The sequence below is a fragment of the Anoplolepis gracilipes genome, chromosome 2, assembly GCF_047496725.1.
Source record: "Anoplolepis gracilipes chromosome 2, ASM4749672v1, whole genome shotgun sequence".
Lineage (NCBI taxonomy): Eukaryota > Metazoa > Arthropoda > Insecta > Hymenoptera > Formicidae > Anoplolepis > Anoplolepis gracilipes.
This window is the reverse complement of record NC_132971.1, coordinates 20,316,932-20,336,137: the sequence shown is the minus strand read 5'-3', so window position 1 is coordinate 20,336,137 and position 19,206 is coordinate 20,316,932. Positions and strand designations below refer to the sequence as shown.

General features: G+C 38.8%; 1 protein-coding gene and 1 long non-coding RNA gene across 4 annotated transcripts in view; one reads left to right on the top strand and one right to left on the bottom strand.

The window, feature by feature from the left end:
• The window catches only part of LOC140676502 (fibroblast growth factor receptor homolog 1), a 39,663-nt gene that overhangs the window by 17,917 nt on the left and 2,540 nt on the right, over window positions 1–19,206 (bottom strand). Inside the window, exon 1 of one of the 3 annotated variants that reach the window (XM_072911625.1) lies at window positions 4,376–4,514. The exons of the other annotated variants lie outside the window; for them this stretch is intronic. The gene's annotated coding sequence lies outside the window, so the exon portion shown is untranslated. Of the gene's footprint in view, window positions 1–4,375; window positions 4,515–19,206 lie in introns of those variants that run through there. 3 annotated transcript variants of the gene reach the window in all.
• Window positions 3,946–19,206, top strand: part of LOC140676510 (uncharacterized) — a 34,231-nt gene continuing 18,970 nt past the window's right edge. The window contains exons 1-3 of the long non-coding RNA XR_012048567.1: window positions 3,946–4,087; window positions 4,381–4,596; window positions 16,590–16,743. This is a non-coding gene — a long non-coding RNA (uncharacterized lncRNA). The remainder of the gene's footprint in view (window positions 4,088–4,380; window positions 4,597–16,589; window positions 16,744–19,206) is intronic.

Genomic DNA, 19,206 nt, shown 5'->3' with positions numbered 1-19,206 from the left:
GACGAGAACAACACATTGAGAGCGTCCATTTAGTGGCGTACATTTGATATTACATAGAATTTATTACTCGATAAAAAGAGAAAGGCTTCATTTGCGTTGATATTCTTTCGCATTTATAGATCTGATTCATTCATATATATATTCGAGAATATTAGCTGAATCTCACATATACGTATATATTGTATAAATTCTTTACCTTTCATTTTCTCAACAGTGAGAGAAAAAGAGACAGACAGAGGAAAGAGAGAAAAATATCATCTTTCTGTTTAAGACCGGCGATTTATTAATAGATAGCTACTGCTCCATTCACAAATTACATCATTTGAGTTGATTAAAATATTCATTTACAAGAGACACGGATACATTAATAAAGGGTCCACTAAAGATTAGAAGTAAAATTTATTATAAGTTATTCGTTTACTATTTCATAATGTTTATGTTTTTATTTCAGAAAGAAGACCTATACAATTTAAAATTTATATTTGCTGATTACGAAATATCTATGCCCAGAGTTGATCAAGAGTACATTCCGGATTTTTACAAGGAACAACTTACAAATTATCATAAACTAGTTCATAAAATAATATCGCACAGCACAATAAATATTTTCTTCCACATGCAATTTCTGAATTTACGATTGTCATAAATCGATTCGGGAGAAAAAAACTAGACGCGATTCTGTCAAATAGAATATATTTAACACGGCGTGTGTGTGTTATTGGCAGCTTTCTCGTTGCTCCGCACAATAAAAAATAATGGGCCTCGGCCGAGAATTCTACCCTGGAATACGCATGTCTGGTTCTCGTCGAAGTATCGTAACGAAAGCCATGCGAGCGTTTTCTCGCCTCATGCCCATCGGCACAATCGTCCCATACACGTACACGCATATGCATCCTACGTTTCTTCGCTTCCATAATTTAAAGCAAGGCATATCGAGCAACGTCTGGAATCTCCCGACGAAGACGGGATTCCATTAGCGCGCGGATGCAAATCTTACATCGAAACGAAACTCGCGGATTCGCTAAATTCGTCCAGCACTTTCTGAGGCTTTCATCAAACTCTTTATGAGATAGAGAAATCTTATTTTTATAATTATATTTGTTTATAATTATTTTCTATAAATTTTTTTAGATATTTTTACATATAAGATTAATAATTAATTAATTGAAACATAAGTATGTACATCACAGAGATATTAAAAAAATAGAATAACATGATTCTCTACACTGAAAAAAAAATTTACTTAATCTAAAAAAATATTTAGTTCAATACGTTCAAGCAACTATTTATTTAAATTAAGCAAAAATATATTTGAATTAATAAAATATATTGTCTATTTTACTATTCAGCAATATATTTTATTGATTCAAATATGTTTTTGTTTAATTTAAATAAACACTTATTTGAACGTATTGAACTAAATATTTTTTTAGATTAAATAAATTTTTTTTTCAGTGTAAAAATTATTAATAAAAAAATATTTAAGTTAGCATTATGTATATACGCGCTACTTTTTATTCTCTCTTTTTTTTTTTTTTTTTGTATGCCTTCATATAATTTCCTAAATATCGCATCTCTTACGTGTCGTGAATATGATGATGCATTCGAGGTGAGACAACGTAAAAACGCCGGTATTAAAATTTGGAAAGAAAGTGCCGGTCGTCGTCGGGTTTTAAATTATATCTTCGCCGCGCGTCGACACTAGAAAATCCCGGACCTACGTCACGATAATTACGGGTGGTCGAATTCGTCGGATCGCGGGCCCCCGTGATGAAACAGGTTGGAGCGATTTCATTCAATTTGTCGAGGGTCGAGGAACACTCCCTTGTAGGGGATCTCGTAGATCTCGCCGAGATTTCTGACGATAATCTACGGACAGCTACGACCGGGGAAAAGAGGCTCGTCGCGGTACTTAAACTTTGTGCATAAATCAAGGTGTGCTTCCTGACATCGCCAGAAGTGTTCAGAGAAAGAGGTGTTTCTAGGCTTCTTCCCCATCAACTGGAATCTTTTTCACCCATAAATGCGATTTTTAATATTGTTTTAAACATGAAACACACATACTGAAACACGGAGTATAATTTACGGCGAAAGTTTGAAAGGGACAAAGTCGTAAATATAAATCCGTTAAGTAACTCCTTGAGATAAGAACGAGAGGGTGTAAAAATTTATGAACAGCCGCAACTGATAGAAACACAATTTCGTCGGCTCGAAATGGCGCCTAATCGAAAGTATTTCGATACCTTGGCTGTTAAAAAAAACTCGTTCGTTCGTCGGCGATGCGAATCAAAGACGAGAAAAAGATGGAGACAAAAAGAGATGCGTATATTAGGAAAAAAGATTGAGAGAGATAGAGCAAAGAAGCACCAAAAGCAGGTGTCGTAGAGGCAAGAGATTCGCTTTTCTGAAATACATTGCCGGTTTTAAAGAACCATTTTATATCACAAAATAGAGACCATATACCTTGTAAAATAAGATGAATCATAATTATACTTGTAAAAATTACTTGTGCGAAAAATATTGTAAATATTTATAAATTTTTAAAAAATATTATAATACCGTATGTAAAAAATAAATGATATTTGCATGTGTATTTTTGTAAATATGACTTATAATTTGATTCATGATTAATAGTTGTTACTAATATCACGTCTCTCAAATTTTTGCATCTAATTAAAAATATGAATTATTATGAAATTTTATTATCATAGAATAAAATTATGCAATTATAAAAAAAATTCTAATGGATAATCACATTGCGTTAAATTTTCGTTTTGATGATTCTTTTCGATATTCATCTTTTATGTCTGATTCATCTTCGTGAACCGGAAATGGATCATTTCGAATCAGTCTGTAAGCAAGTCTAGCGTGTTAAGATATTATCCGTATATTTCATCCGGAAAGAGATTGACCCCCGAAAAAGTAAGCCGCTTAGCAGACGTATCCGTTTTAACCCCATGGGGTCGCGCGAGGCGAGTTAATAAATGTCGACGTCGCGACGAAAACGAGCGATACACGTGGGTGGCCTGTTCGCGTGGAGCGCATTCTCCGATTTCACAAAAACGCCAAACGTCGCTGTTTCATTCGGGAAGAGAACGACAATCTTTATCACGTCAATAACATATATTCAGAGATTCTATCGCACTCTCTAAATTAAAAGTATCATATAAACAAAGTCTGGTTTCAATTTTCCATCAAGATCTATGAAAAAAACTTAGTGCTGCTAAGCTAACAATGCTAATAAAATAATACAAATTTTTGATATTATTATTTTTCTATAATAGAATATAATATAGAAAATTAAAACAACTATTTTGTATAACTCTTTCTTGGTTAAAATATTTTAATAAGTTTTTATTTTCATTTAACACCATTTCTTTGATATCGTTAATTTTTGTAGGATATATTTTACACAAAAATTAAAATTTGTACAGATTAAAATGACTAGTAGTTTTGTGAATTAAAATAACATGATTTTGGAGATAGGTTTTTTACAGTTGACGCGCTATTTTGCAAATACATATAGGTTTTTTACGCTAGATTTTTTTTAAAAAAGGTAATTTTTTACTTAACTTTCTTTACCTTTTTTTAAAAATTTTGTATCATTATCCTCACTCCTTGTTTCATGAAATTTGCAATTTTAGATTAAATAAGAATAAGTATCGTTTACAAATAAGTGTGTAATATCGGAAAAATGATGAGAAAAATATCCAAAAGTATCCACGTATATATCATATATCATGTGTACCTACATGTAGTATAATATATCATGTCAATATTATAAATAAAATGAATATGTGATGTATATAAAAAGTTCTCTTTCCTATTTATACACATTTGATTAAAAAACTCATATTATGTATTTCATGGCGTGAAAATCTGTTCGAAATGCATAGAGTATACGAGTTGTAAAGAATCGGGGAGAAAATCCGTCTTATACTGAATCTTACTTTCGCGAGATAATGTGTTTCCATATTTACTTCAAACGTCTCGATGCAATGACAGAGATGATCAAACGACACCGAACATATGTGATCTCAACTCAAAGATAAGATCCAATTGTATTAAAGAATCACTAAACGCTGAGGTTTGTTCAACACAATCAATGCTTTATAAAGTGAATTATTCAATATATAGTAATACACTAACTCAGTGATGTCAGATTCGAAAGCAACATACTGCTAGTGTTTTGTATTATATATTATATAATACGATTATAATGTTTTCATTTTTTCCTTAATTATATTTTTTAAAGCAACGTTATCTTAAAACCATCTAGATGCTTTATAATTTTATCTATTATCCAGATCAACTTGAAACAAATCATCTTTATTTTATCTAAAATAAAATATTATGTGTCTTATCCTATCTTTACCTTAGATGACTTCAACGTGATGTACGCGAAACACTGATCATCCCGGCTCCCGGCCACTGACGAGACTGTGGTCGCATTTTCAAGAATAAGGGTAGAAATAATTATTCCCAAGTTTATCGTAACGAAAAGTACGCGACGATGACCGACGTCGGTGATTGGCAGACGACGCTTCGATCACTCAGAGAAAGACAGACGATCGCCGTATTTTTTCCGAAATCAAGGTAAACAATCTTTCTCACTGTTTACTCCATATTACGAAATATATCGAAACAACAAACATATCTCGTTTATTGAAAAATGAATAAAGCACTTCTCTGATGGATAAGATTAATAAATCTGATGTCTAATATCGATATTGAGACAGAATTGATGAAAATCTTGTTTATAAATATATATATTGTCATGGATGGGAAAATTTACGACGTCGATCGACGGTCTCGAGGGAGCCGGAAAATGGATTCGCCTTTCGCGAACAGTTTATCTCGGGAATGCATCTTTACTCGACCCGTATTTGGCCAATGCCAATGCCGGCCATGTCTCGCTCGCGATTGACGATAGACTCCCGTGATACGCATATCGATATTCACTGCGCGAGAACGCGCGACGTGCAACGCTTCCACGAGCAGAGTAAACGGTGTGCGAGAAGGAAAGGAGAGGGGAAGGAGAGAGAGCACAGAGTCGGCCAATGTCACGTTCTTGTTTACATGTGACGCGCGGCGTCACAATCTTTATTTAATGTTCGAACGTTGTGTTTTTATGTCCTCCTCTCCTCCTCCTCCGTCGACATTTACTATTTATTTTCCGCGAGACGAGGTACGCCGATGATTTCGTGACAAACGGTCAGAAAGCACGAGGTCGCGACGAAAAGATCCGTGGAATATTCATGATACGTTGAGGCGGCGCGCGATTTATAGCGCCTCGTGTATAGTCGCTTTATCTCGACGGAAGAATGCCCGGCGATCATTGATGACTTTATGAGATGAAGGCGCAATAGGTGTACAAAACTTGAAAGAAGACACTCCACCGGCGTGAATAATAAAAGGCGCGAGGTACGTGCGATGCTTTTGGAAAAGACTCGCGGGATCGGTAGAATGGGGAAGTGTACGCGCACGATGCTGGAATATTTATTTATTGCAATCGAGCTGTACGATGAATTTATACGACACGTTGAGTTTTATGAAAAAAATGTCTCTCATCTCACGTGACTATTGTTAACGAAAAATATTTGTGGGTCTTTCTTCTCTCCTATTTGCCTACAATTATCTGTAAGATTTATTATCGTATCTTTACCGATAGTCAAGTCAAACAAATATGCAGGTATTTAAACAGGTTTTGCTAGGTACAAGATGAAGGGTATTTATCACACTCGTAAAGACGATAAGACGATAGAGTGATTCAGTTCAACAGATAGACTGGACGAGTATCTCGGAATTAGAAAAAAAAAATTTATTTGTTTATTATATTAAAATATTAAAATATTAAAACATTAAATAATATTCATAATAATTTAGGAAAAGTTTTTTTTTTTTTTTTTACTGAATAAAATCATCGTTTTTAAAAATTACTTAAATTAATTAAATTCACCTCTTTTGTCCAAGTTTGAGTAAATTTTTATGTACAACGTAAAGCAAATATTTGGCCATTTAGTCGAGAGGAAGGCGGTCTCTCGAGAAGCTTCCATTACGTTGAGAGTCACTGAGCATCTTTAGAAGAGACGATCCTTAAGGCCGCGGAAACGGGCTTTTTTATTTTCTTTTTTTTTTTTTTTTTTTTTTCTTTTTGCAATCGTCGTCACCGTGACACTAGGACGCTCGTGTTTCGAAATTCATTTTACGTACCGAGGCGCCGTTACGGGTTTCATTTCAGGGAAGTGTCTTTGTGACCGCGGGGCCCTCCTCGGCCCCCTCCGCTCGAAACATCTGCTCGTCGTCGAGCAGCTAGGAAGACTTTTTTTAATCGCGGGGGCTTTGGCGGAACAGAGCGCGCCTTATGCCCGTAAGTACTGGAAAAAAAGATGTATAAATCACGCCGTTGTATCGCTATGCAATTTCATGTTCGACTTAATTAATACCGCTGGTAATAGTAACGGTAATAAAAATCAAAATCCTTCGTGTCGTGTTAAATATAAATTTATTATAACTCTTATACCTCACAAAATACATATTTGCGATGAAAGAACTTGTCGAGAGAATCAATGAAATAATTGATCTACTAAATAAGCATTGGCTATACATATCGAGCTTATTTATGGAGTAGGAAAATATTTGTCGCGACTTGCGTATTTTCGATAAGTTTATTAACATGTAAAAGTGTTTTAAGAAATCTGAAAAAAATCTATACACCTTCTTTGAACAGTCTAAATAAAAACTATAACAATAAGATGATAAATTTGAAAAATATATTATTTCATGATTATTTGTTTTCGAGAAATTGAGAAGTTGTTAGAAAAATGATGCATCAATACGGAGTAGGGAATAAGGGTTAAATACGAAAAAATAACTGGACGATGCGTGCCGTAAAGCCGCGAGTGGCGAAACACATAGCGGGTCGCGGACGCGTTGTGCGAAGAACGCGTAATACGCTACCTATACTACTTACAAATCGCGTGCCGTCGCGTTCGCTTGGCCGAGTCACGTGGTCGTCGGTCATCCGACGTAGGGTTCTCCGCGTACGATTCTCGAGTACGGGACAGCATGCCGTTTCGGTCACTCGGTCGGCTTTTCTCAATTCGGTGCTCCGCGCACCGTACACTCTACACTGCCACTAAATACGCTGACCGATCTCCGTAATGGATGGTTTCCTGAACAGACGTACGGTGGACATGCGAGGAGGCGGAGGGACGGAGCGAGCGAGAGAGAAAGAGAGAAAGAGAGAAATCGTCTCTTGACCCGAGGGGTCTCGAGGAGGACACTAATATGAGAGAGCTCCCCGGAGAGAGAAAGGAAAAGAGCGACATTTACTTTTCCTTTTTCGGAAGCTATCGTCTGCCAGAAATTTTCCACGATCGTCCTGCGCCATCGATCCCGACAATCGCCAACAGCTGAGATTTGTGTAACCCTGCCCCGCGCGAAAGGTATCTTACTACGAGGATATTCGAGAATATTCAGTCTTCATCGCGTACTTGTACTTTACCTTGCTCTTTGTAGTTGGTAGAAATCGTTCGACCGACTGGTTTTATTGGCGGTTCTCGAGAGAGGTGCGAAGCCGATCCTTATGTGCGAAGCCGACTTAATCGCGTTGGCGTCGTTCTTGACTCAACGGAACAATGCACGGAATCGGTGAACGACCCGGCGTGTCCGATATCGTGTAATCGCGAAATCGCATGTGAACTACTCCCCCCGATGCACGTCGAATAAATTGAAGGATTAATGAGGTTTATCGAAGCGTGAATAAATGTCGATCTTTTTGCATAATTATAATATGAGAACCATCATCTTTTTTTATTAAGCGGTTAGTGATTTGCATCCACGGCACCCTTTTTTATCGTCGGTCATATACCTATTGTCCATGACTCAATAATTATCCTCATTATCGACGCGCACTTCTTTATCAGTTTTATTTCGAATTTATCTAAATTAAGACTTAATCTACGTACGTACGTACGTACGTGTGTGTTAAATTATTATTTTTATGATTTTTAATTTATTTACATTCTCAGAGTAATTTAAATTTTTTCATTTAATATATTGTAGATACGTACTATTGATATCGTCTATTATTTCGTTTATTTTTATTGAAATTTTTTTCGTTATTTTAAACTTAAACCATTCGCACGCGGCGAGATGAATAAAAAGGTTTTTGTTTTTCTCATACGCGTCCTTTAACAAACACGTTTAGTGCCATCCTCTGAAATGGATTCCAAGAAAACAACAGAATGAATTAGGAAAACGCCGACGCACGTGCGTCGCTTCCGGCGTCGCGGCGAATCGCGACGTACTTCCGCCGAACGGCGGGGGCGCGTTACGCCCGACACAAAACGGACACGTACTTTTCTGAATTACGTGAACGCATTTACAATGCCCGGCGAGATCGGACGTCGATAAACAACAGCAGCCTCCCTTAACGCTAAGCTTAACGTTAAGCCGAATCTTCCGGTGGAATCTCGAGAAGCGAAGGTACAACGAGATGTGTGCGAAGCTGAATCGAATCGATCGCGCTCGCTCAATCCTGGTGGGATGAAATAATTTTTAACTATCAAGACTTCAAACGTCAACGCCGCCAATTACCTCGTCGGGGTATTACCAATCTTGCTCGCATAGAGAACTTCCCTCGGCATTATCACTCTCAGCACCTTGTTTCGAGCGATAGAATTGAAATTAGATCGAAATTGGCTGAGAATGAGCCCACATGCTACGCAAGTATCAAGTCTCCTCTTCGACCTAACGTTTGTACAATGAACGATTCATCGTTTCAGACACAGTCCGGTCGCGATGTGGCGAGGGCGTACAAACGATTCACATAGAAGAGGCGTTTTTCGTGGGAAAACACGCGTCATAGGCTGGGAAAAATTGCCACGTGGCGAACCACATGTATCTAAATGCGTCGGTGACGCGTTGATTTTCCCGAATCGCGCAGCATTCGAACGTAAATATAATAATTTTAATGCGATTATTTGATATACGGTATAGTATGTTCTTTCAAGTCTAAGACTCTTATTCGGCATAATCGCCAAGGGAATCTAAATTTTCAGAATTTTCCTCCTCCTCGGAGAGAGAGAGAGAGAGGTTTTTGTTCTACGATAAATATGGCCTAGATACGCGACGTGCGATCTATTTTAGAAATGTTTTGGCTGTCTACATACCTCATTCGTTCTTAACCAATGGAAACGGCACGTATCCGCTGTCGAATCGATAAATCTCGATTCCCTTCTCGACAGCGCCCTGGCGCCAAATTATTTTCAACACAAAGCATAGCCTTTGTTTTCCCGCGATTCTATGAAATCTGTCGCACGTCCTTGTTCGCATTTTATCTATTTCATTATATATTTCAAGATGTGTATATTTATAATATATTATAAATAAATGTTTATATTTATATAATAATATAAATTTTACATCATTTATTAAATATGTATATTCAATTAACGCAATAGAATGTTGAATAAAATGGGGATAATCAAAGATTAAAATAGAGTTGTCATTCTCGAAAAATTCGCAATAGCAATTAATTAGTATAATTAGTTTTCACTACGATAATAATAATAATAGGCCGTGATAACGATAAATGGTCGGTTTGTCTGACTCACTTGTACGAATCGTGAATTAATCCGGCTCGTATCGTCGGAGGTCGGGGAATACGCGTTTAATTGTGGACGGTCGTGAGTTATTTTTGACTGTTAGTAGTGTCAAGGCGCGTGGACCTTAAGATTGGCTGTATTACGTCGTAGTTGCGCCGCATCGTGGTATATGTTATTGTTGCATAAACCAATCGTCGCAATAATCGCGAAGACGAGATTCCAAGATGAAAAAATTCCATCCAGCATATCTGTTTCTTCGATTTTGACAGTCTAGCGCGGGGAAAAAAATCCTCTCTCTGCGCGTTCTTGACTTTTTTACGTCTTGACAATCATTCTTATTCAATCGAGATGTAAATCAAAATTAAAATTCCGCCGAGCTTCGCGACATGAACGAGGACAAGTTGCCTTTTTCGTAACGAGGCCTTATTTATCTGGCGCGATTCATAGTGTCGGACGATTGCGTGTCAGACTGGGACCACCGCGATGTGGTGTGCAACGAAAACTGGTTTCTCTCTCTCTCTCTCTCTCTCTCTGTCTCTCTGAATGAGTAAATACAAACGTGTTGCACGGACGAGTGCCTCTCTTCTCGGTGGCGGCACACGTCGAGATAAGCGTACACGCGCCCGCGAGCAGACGGATTCGGTAGGTAGTTGTTGCGAGATGTAACGAGATGCGGTGCTCTCGCGATTCAATCCCGAGATTAAATCGCCAAGTAAATTCAACTCAATCGCGCCGAACAAACTCTTATCGCGTTCCCCGGACGTCGCTCTCTGCGCTCTGAGAGCGACAAAGTTAACCGCGCGAGATAGTCATCTGGAAAGGTTGTTGAAAATTTATATTCATAGATTGGTTTATAGAACGGCGCGTGGTCGAAGGGCGAAACGCCTCGGAGAAATTTACATTACGTTTCTCATTACAACGCATGCGCGCGCAGGCACGATAATTAAGAAATTTTCTAGCCGCCATTAATATATAGACGCGATGTCGATGATGTATCATCTCTGGTTAACAATGGCCCAGGGCAATGTTCGTGCTGCTGCGTTTATATTATATTACGTCACACCTGCACACGCGGGTCGGTGCTATCGGTTAGCTCGAGGGGTCCGCTCGGCAGCGGCGTAAAAACGCGACTAACATCGTTACGTTTCCCCTGTATCCATTAGCATATCCGATTCGCAATTCCCGCTCGTGGAACGAGATAATTAGAAAAGATTGCGCACGCGGGGTCGAACAACACTTCGAGCGAGCGCGCGAGGATGTCGGTTTTTCTGCTTAATTTCCGCGCCCCCGTTTCCCCTTCCGCATATGAAGCTTGTAATTTCTGCTCGATGGATATCATTCGATCGTAAAAAAGCCTACTCATCTTTGATCGGAGGCGCTGCTTCACGATTGACGCGACCTTAACGATCAAGGAATCCGGTCGTTGAGTTCTTGCAATTACCATATACATATATCATTCAATATCTTTTAAGCGACAGCAATAAATTTGGAAAATGATTTATATCGGAATTTCGAGAAAGTGAAATTCTCGAAAACGCAAACGTTTGCCATCGATCACGTTTACGTTGCAGTGGCGGATAATCGTTATCCCCTCGTCATGGAAGAGACGTACGGAACGTAAGCAACGCGTTCGTCGCACCATCCAGACCCTTCTCTAAAGGTGGGTTCATCGTCGATAAAAATCTCTACTAAGCCGCGGATACGGAGATCCTCGTTTAAGAAGAAAATCTGGTAGTCTCGTTGTGCGTTATTCGATGCGACGATCGAGATTACGGCTAGACACGAGCTTCGAAGCAGAACGGTCTCATTATTTCGTGGCAACGACTTCCACTGGCGATCATTACGCCGCGTAATAATGATTAATGAACGAGGTTACGCGGTTTATCGTATTTAAAAAAAAAAAAAAACATTGCATATACGAAGAGGCAGCCCGACATTGTTTCTACCCGTGGCAAATCGCGAATCCTTCTTACGTCGCATAAATTAATATCTTAATCGCTCCGTGATTAACGCGATTCGTTTCGTATGAAATTATAAAGGCGTAACGCTCGATGCATAACTGAAAGTACGAATGTGCGAATATTTTTCTCATTTTTTTAATGTACGCGTAGGTGAATTTACAATTTCTACCTGTCAAGACCTTGGATTGGTGGCTCATAAAGATACATACATTTGTGTAATGTAGTATCGAAAATAAATATTCTCAAACATAAAACGGAGGGCCAAAGACCGCGCCGAAGACGCAGATGTCTTCGTCTCGGTTCAATTCTCCCTTGCTCCGTTCCCCTCTCGTTGCATTTCTGAGAAGAGCTACGGAGAGACCTCGGTTGCGAACCCTTTTGTTTACCGACTATAAACGTCGCATTGCCGTAACGTAATTGGCAGAACAAGCGCAATGAGCTCCAGAGATTGATGAGTCTCTTTCTTTTCTTCGAGATTCTCATGGTCGCTAAATTGCGCATTGTCGTAATAAAACTTTCGCGATGTAATGTTTTGTCGCATGTATGTACATATCCTGTATATATCTATAAGAATTATTTATCAAGAAAATTCAATTTTGTTTAACAGTTACATAAACATATTAATATATATATATATATATATATATATATATATACAAATCAATTATATAAAAATTAAAACATAATTATATAAATTTATATCAAATATACATCTGTATCTTTCGTCACTCAAACGATTCATCTCACAAGACATATTTTTGTTCTGTCTATCCGAGCTTTCAGCTACTCAATCTTTTTGTGCTTACACTTAATCCTAAATGCTACCTAGCTCTTTTTCACGCTGCCACTTAAGGCTTAAAGAAAACGGGACGTGGGACCGGAGAGCCGTCCGCTCTCTTAATCGCGGCGCTCTGCAGCCGCGAGCGACATGGTATTATTATGTGGTCAACCTATTAGGGACTCGCATTATCAGCCCCCGGTGAGTAGGTGCATGGAGGCCTCCTGCCAGAAGGTTCTACGATTTATCGCGCATCCACGAATGAATGTTCTTTAAATAGCGGCTACAATAGATTTTACGACCCGCGTTCGTTAAGCAAACGCGGCCAAGAGATATGGATGAAGCTCTTTTTCTTTTTTCCAATCACAATTATCCGTACGTGCGACTTAACGACGTATAAATTGAAAGTGTATTGTTAAAGTGATTACATCGAAATACCGGAGGCAAAATACGAGCTTTAATCTCTTGTAGAATTTTCTTTCATCGCGTAATCCGCCAGGATTACGATTGCGGTCGCGCGTGCGACACGTTTCGCGGTCGTTCGGCACGTTTACGGTGGCTTTCGTATATATTCAGTCTACGTAATCACAAGAGAGGATAGTATTAAGGCGAGAGGGGACCGGGACTACAGGCGAGAAAACGTACGAGGAGGAAGGAAGGAAAGAAAGAAGGAAAGAAGGAACGAAGGCGGCGAGCTATCGTCAAATCGTCACCCGCGCGGCACGCGTCTCGTACGCAGCCGGTGCGTTTGCGAGCTCGACAGAATCCACCTGTCGATGAAAGGAGAAAAAAAAAAAAAAAAAAAAAAAAAAAAAAGAAAGAAAGTCTCGCTCTCTCGCTCTCTTTCCCATTAGTCCCAGTCCGTTGATACCCGTTCGCTCAACCACCGAGCGCTACGATGTTGTAACCGCGTTGAACAAATAACCTGTTACGTCGTAACCGTTTCTTCGTCTCTGCCGCGTATAATTCCCGTCTAGTTACGACGCTTTTCGTCTCCTGCTCGTTCTATCTCACCGGACGAGAGAAGGAGAAAAGAGGCGTCCGCGCAACCACCGAACAACTACTTGTTCGACAAACGGAAACGGTATTATTTCCGACACTCTGTGTCTTTACCTTGTCGTTATCCGGTCGCGATTTCGCGCAAGCGGAACGATCATTATTTTTTTATCTTCTCTAGACAATCTTTTCATGAAGTAAGGTACTTCTAATTTATCCTTATGTTCAAAAATTAATTGAAGCGGACATTAATAAGCATCCGGTTAGATTCGTGTATATTTCTAGTTAAAGTTCCCTAAACTCCGTCTGTATTTATGGTCTCTATTAAAACGGCGTGATTCTTCGAGTATAAAATGTAATCGGTGCCTTCCTCTTTGAATTCCGGAGAGCGTGAGATTTATTAATTTCATGTACATTCATATAGATATATTTTTTTCTTATTTTGCGATATATTATCTAATAAACCGCGAATAGAGTCGTCATTTTCATTTTGTCCTGTACGAAACGTTACGTGCGGCGAGCACGTATGGCAATTAACGAAATCAGATTTCAGCCGATAAATCAGTAACGTGCTTGTGTCCAGCACATTATGGCGTAATCAGTCTTATCTATACTATTTCTGTACGTCATTTGGCTCTCATAAATATTGACTGTATATAATTATGACGGTGCAAAATTTTATCTCGTAATACATTTTCCGCAGCGCGTACACGTTAAAGTTGTTTTATTATTGTGCTTTTCATAAGCCGAGGATCGCAAAATAAAATACATCTTCCTGTTTATATTTACAACGTCATGGCACGGTCATGATTTATGCAAAAATGTTTATATATTCAATATTTTAATATAATATTGAATAGAAAGTAATTTAGTGTAATTTTTAATGACAAAGAACTGAAAATATGCAAGAGAAAATGCTTATCTTAGAAGAGTTATTCAGTTTTTCAAGTACATTTATAAATTTAACACTTGAAACTTGAGAGACTCTGTGTTTTTCCTTTGTACGAATGAAAAACATTAGAAAATATATGTAATAAAAAAATGTATATTTAGAGAAAGTTGTATTAAAAAATTTTGAAAATATTCTCTTTACTTGGAATTTTAAGTTACCTGGAAAATGAGGAAATTTTTTTACAAGATTTGAGAGTAGACATCCTGAATACGTTGATCAAATATATTACAATAATTTGTAGTTAAATATTATTTTAACAAAGAGAGTGGGCACGCAAAAGCGTGTGATGAGAATTTTGTCAAATTTATTAGAAACGTTTCTCAACAATCGTCGATTGCGCAATCAATATATATTAGTCGATTGTGATTCTCGATGAGATTGCGAGAGATTGACCAATTTAAGCGAACGGTCAATTTAAGCATCCGAGATGATGTATGTCCACCGTGATATATGTTACCGAATACGTCGAACATAATTAGAAAAGTGAGCGTGGGTCGAAAGTGTGAAACGTTTAGGCGAGATTACCGAAGACGGAAATGTGTGCGCAAACGCGGGACGATCGCGGTTCTGCGGTTTTAAAAAGATTAGCGGCCGGTTAACCGCGAGCGAACGTGACGAATTTACGCGCCACTTACTCCGACAATTCGATTTCGCGGCCAGCCGAAGTTCAACCGGAACGAAGGCGGTAGGAATATTATCGGTACTGGCCGCTTCGACGGATATTTCGATGCTAATTTCGTTGCCAGACGCGCTATCGTTCGGACTCGTTGCGGAGAAAATTTTGGCCGGCCGCCTTAAAATCTAACTTTTTATACTTCAAGCTGTGTATCAGGTGATATATATATATAAATATTTATTTAAAAATGTCTAGTGCGCAGTGTCAGGGTGTTTACTCTCTGAAAAAAACATGGAAACTTTGAATTTTCAAGGGTTTTTTTTGTACTTGGGGAAATCAGGATATTCTTGTAGAAAGATGGAATTTTATTAAGACTCGGGGAATTTTTTAAAAAATTATCTCTGATAATTTTTACTCTTAAATTGTAAACAATCGACAATTCACAACTCGCCGATTATCAAGTTGTGAATTATGCGTTTAAAGTATATTATAAATATATATATATATATGTATTTATTTTTGTTTATATATTTAATATTTGAACAAAATATTGACTATATAATATACTTATTTTTTATTCTATTTTTAGTAATTAAAAAATGACAATGTGTTATGCAAGTGAAAAATGTTCATCTTATTCATTTTTTCAAATTTATCATTTAAAACTTTAATATTAATAGCCCCGTGTTTTTCATTCGTATAAATGCATTAGAGGAACGCATCAAATGTAAAAAATTTATTTTAGAAAATTACACTAAAAATAATTAACTAATAATTTGTCTAAAGTATTCTATTTATTAAGAATTTTGAACAAAAATAGCTGAAAAATCAGGAAATTTTTTGAATAAACGCCCTAGTGTAATCTGTCGTAATCTGTTTTCTCGCTACTCTTTTCCTGATTAAAGAGGACAGAATCTTAATAAACTCGCGTGCGCAATTTATCGTCTTGAATCGTGATTCCGCGTAGACGACGGAACTCGATCACGCGCTTCGTTCTCGCTAATAGACAGTTTTCGTGGTACACGTTCGGCATGTCTTGATACGTTTGATACGTGTCAGGCATGATTTACGTTCATTGTACACGCGACTCTAACGTTTACCATATCCGCGATATTTTATTGCAAAAACTTTGCAATAATGTGCGCGCGTCCGACGCGTTCCTTTAATCGGCGTGAAGCGCGCGCGTGGGCAGGCTTTTTCTTCTTAGAATCCATTTCTCAAAGGCAGTTTGTCGTGCGTGCCCGTGCGCTTTCGCAAATATATAAATACATGCGCGTGTGTCTGACGGTTATTAATAAATTTCTGGCGGCAACGCCAGTACAGTGGCCGTCGCAAATCTCGTAATGCCACGACGCGCGTCAAAAGTCCGGGGATATATCGACGCATTAAAACGCAATATTTATACGCGTTGACGTAGGACGAACGCACGCGGCATTTAAAATGCTCCGTTTATCGTTTTAATATTCCTCAACCTTCGGATATCAAAAATTCAATGCCGAATCTATGTATACATATTGTATATATTATTTACTCATAAAGAAAGACCCGCACGCGTCATTCATGTTTTTTTTATATAATTTTTCATAATTCGATAACGTTCAAGTATATCAATAGTATAATGATTTGTCGGATTATCGAGAGAAGAGCTTATTTAATCGCAAATTCTTATTTTCAGAACCCTAATCGCGGTTATTTCAAAGTCGAGGCACGTGCAAAGTGATGAGAAGATGAAATACGTGCTACATATTTACGAGTTCGAGATTTCCCGTGCATTTTACAACAGGATGATGGATAGCACCGAAAGAAGATGTTCATCATTTCCGTGACCGGTAAGTCACGGTTTTTATTTGCTCGATTTAAATAGAATTCTCTGTATTGTGTTTTTCTTTACCGCGATTATGCCGTGTGTTTTGTGCGCCTAGAATGAACCGTATAACTGGCTTTTAACGGGTATTATCGTTAATTTAATTCGATCGTGCGAACACGGTCGTTAATAAGATATATCACTACATAAGAAACCGACTAAAGAGAACACGATCTCGTCCTCGTCCTGTATTAAAAATTTTTTTCAATCCCTTATACGTTCGAAGCAACGTTCGGTAAATCATGAGGGATCTTGACGCGAAGTAAAAAGTCAAATCGCAAGAGATATTAATAAAAATATTGTCGCATTTAGATTCGAAAACTTGGAAACTTTAGAATATATTGTCGTGCTTGGCGGAAAAAAAAATTGAATTTTAGTTTCGCGAAAGAAAGGGGAGTTACAATCACGAAGAAGCGCGATTCACGAGCGACACTCGACTTTCATAACAAAGGGTGGAAAGAGCGAGGGGGAGGATTCCACGCTGGATCGGAGGGAGAGGGGGGGGGGGGAAGAGGTTGTATTACGAAGGAAGGAGAGAAACGTTCATTATTCTATTCCGGCGGAGCGAGGCCGGCAATCTGCTCTTATAAAATAAACCACTCTAGCTCGCGCTCTCGGTCGGCGCGCGATGTGTCAAATAAATCGTAGCTCGCTTCTTACAAGCTTACTTGCAACTTTACTTCTACCTCCTACCTCGAGCGTCCACCCGTTTCTCTCTCTCTCTCTCTCTCTCTCTCTCTTTTTATACAGTCCTCCGAATCTCTCGTCTCGCTCGCTCGTCTCGTATTCATGAAATAAATTCCTTGCGAGTACTTTGACGCGTTTCTACAGGGAAAGGGGGAGGGGGGAGGGGGCGGGAGTGCGAGAGAGAACGAAGAGAAGGGCGGAGAAAACTACTAGACAGTGCATGGCACTGTACACACGAATCTTATTATTATTCGAGGATCTTTGCATCGCGAAATGCCAGTCATGATTTGACGTTCGCGCGGATAACGCATAAGTCACGCTTATTCAACTATATTGCTAGAAGGAAATATTTCGAGATGAATTCTAAGGAGAGAATCTTTAAAAGAAAAATACATTTACAAACTCTGGATAGATTTTTTTAAGAAACAAATTGTCTTAATTTCGATATTGAAATCCCTCTACGTTAATTATTCGACTAATTGCTTGAAATGGAGAAAATGGATCTCTCGCAATCGTCTTTTTGTCTCTGGAAGAGACATGCTGATCGGTAATTTCGCGAGAGATAGCGTGGGTATCACCGGATGCGAGACAAACTCATGCGTGCCACGCGATCGCGGACAATACAAACGGTGCAAAGAAACGGCTCGTGTAATTCATCTATCTAGCGTGTATATTATCGTTCGCGCGGTCCTGCTTGCTCGAGGCGTTTTGCTCGTGTAAACACCGGAAGCGAGCACTGTTACTCGCTTTATGATTTGTTCGCAAGACTATCCCCCCCCCCTCTCTCTCTCTCTCTCTCTCTCTCTCTCTCTTTCTTTCTCGCGATACTTTTAGTCTATCCAGCTCGATAACTACCGGTTTGTAATTTACCAGAAAGCCGGCGCGTTAAAAGTCACGTTTTATTTTCGTGCCGGAGGAGGAGAAAAACATGAAGAGCTTCTCAAATTCGCTGCTCAGAGTTTTATTCCACGACGGCGCCAATTCGGTGGGGAGAGACTTACCTACGGGAGGGGATCAAGTACTCTGAAACACCATTATTCTCTATGAAATGTTTGGTGTGTCGTAGCTAAAAATGTGCGCGGTAAATGATCACGGAGCTGCCAACGATTTACTCCGGACGATAATCTGATTCATCGTCGAGGGATCTCGACAAACGCGCGCGTTTCTAGATCTCTCGCTCTTCTCTCTCTCTCTCTCTCTCTCTCTCTCTCTCTCTCTTTTTCTCTCACTCTTTTTCTCTTTCCTACTCTTGGTTGCTCATTCGCGCGACGTTCCCTTTCTCGATCTGGAATTTGGATTAAAGAAGCTCGAGACACGCGAGGAAAGAGATTAAGTAAAGCCGGAATAAATTACCTCTCCTTTCTCCCGCCTGCTAAATAAGCCGCCTGGTCTGCCGCCGAAGGACGTGTAGGGAATGAACTTTGCTCGCGTCTTGCACGCGTAAAGAGCTCGTCGAATTAATCGCGCGGTACTTTAGCCGGTCTACTGAGTGAAATTCCACACTTTCTTACATTCATATTTATTGTTCGAGAGTATCGCGGCGGAGGATTCAATTTTAATCTCTTCTTTTTTTGGTAGTTTGATTGTTTTTATAACACGCAGACAGTTACTTACAAGATAAAATTAATGTACAGATATTTACAAGTCGAGTTCTTATCGCGAGGTTGAATTTTCGTCGAACGCGGAAGCGGCGATAGTGCGAAAAACAATGCGGTGCGGAAGGGGGGGGGGGGGAAAGATA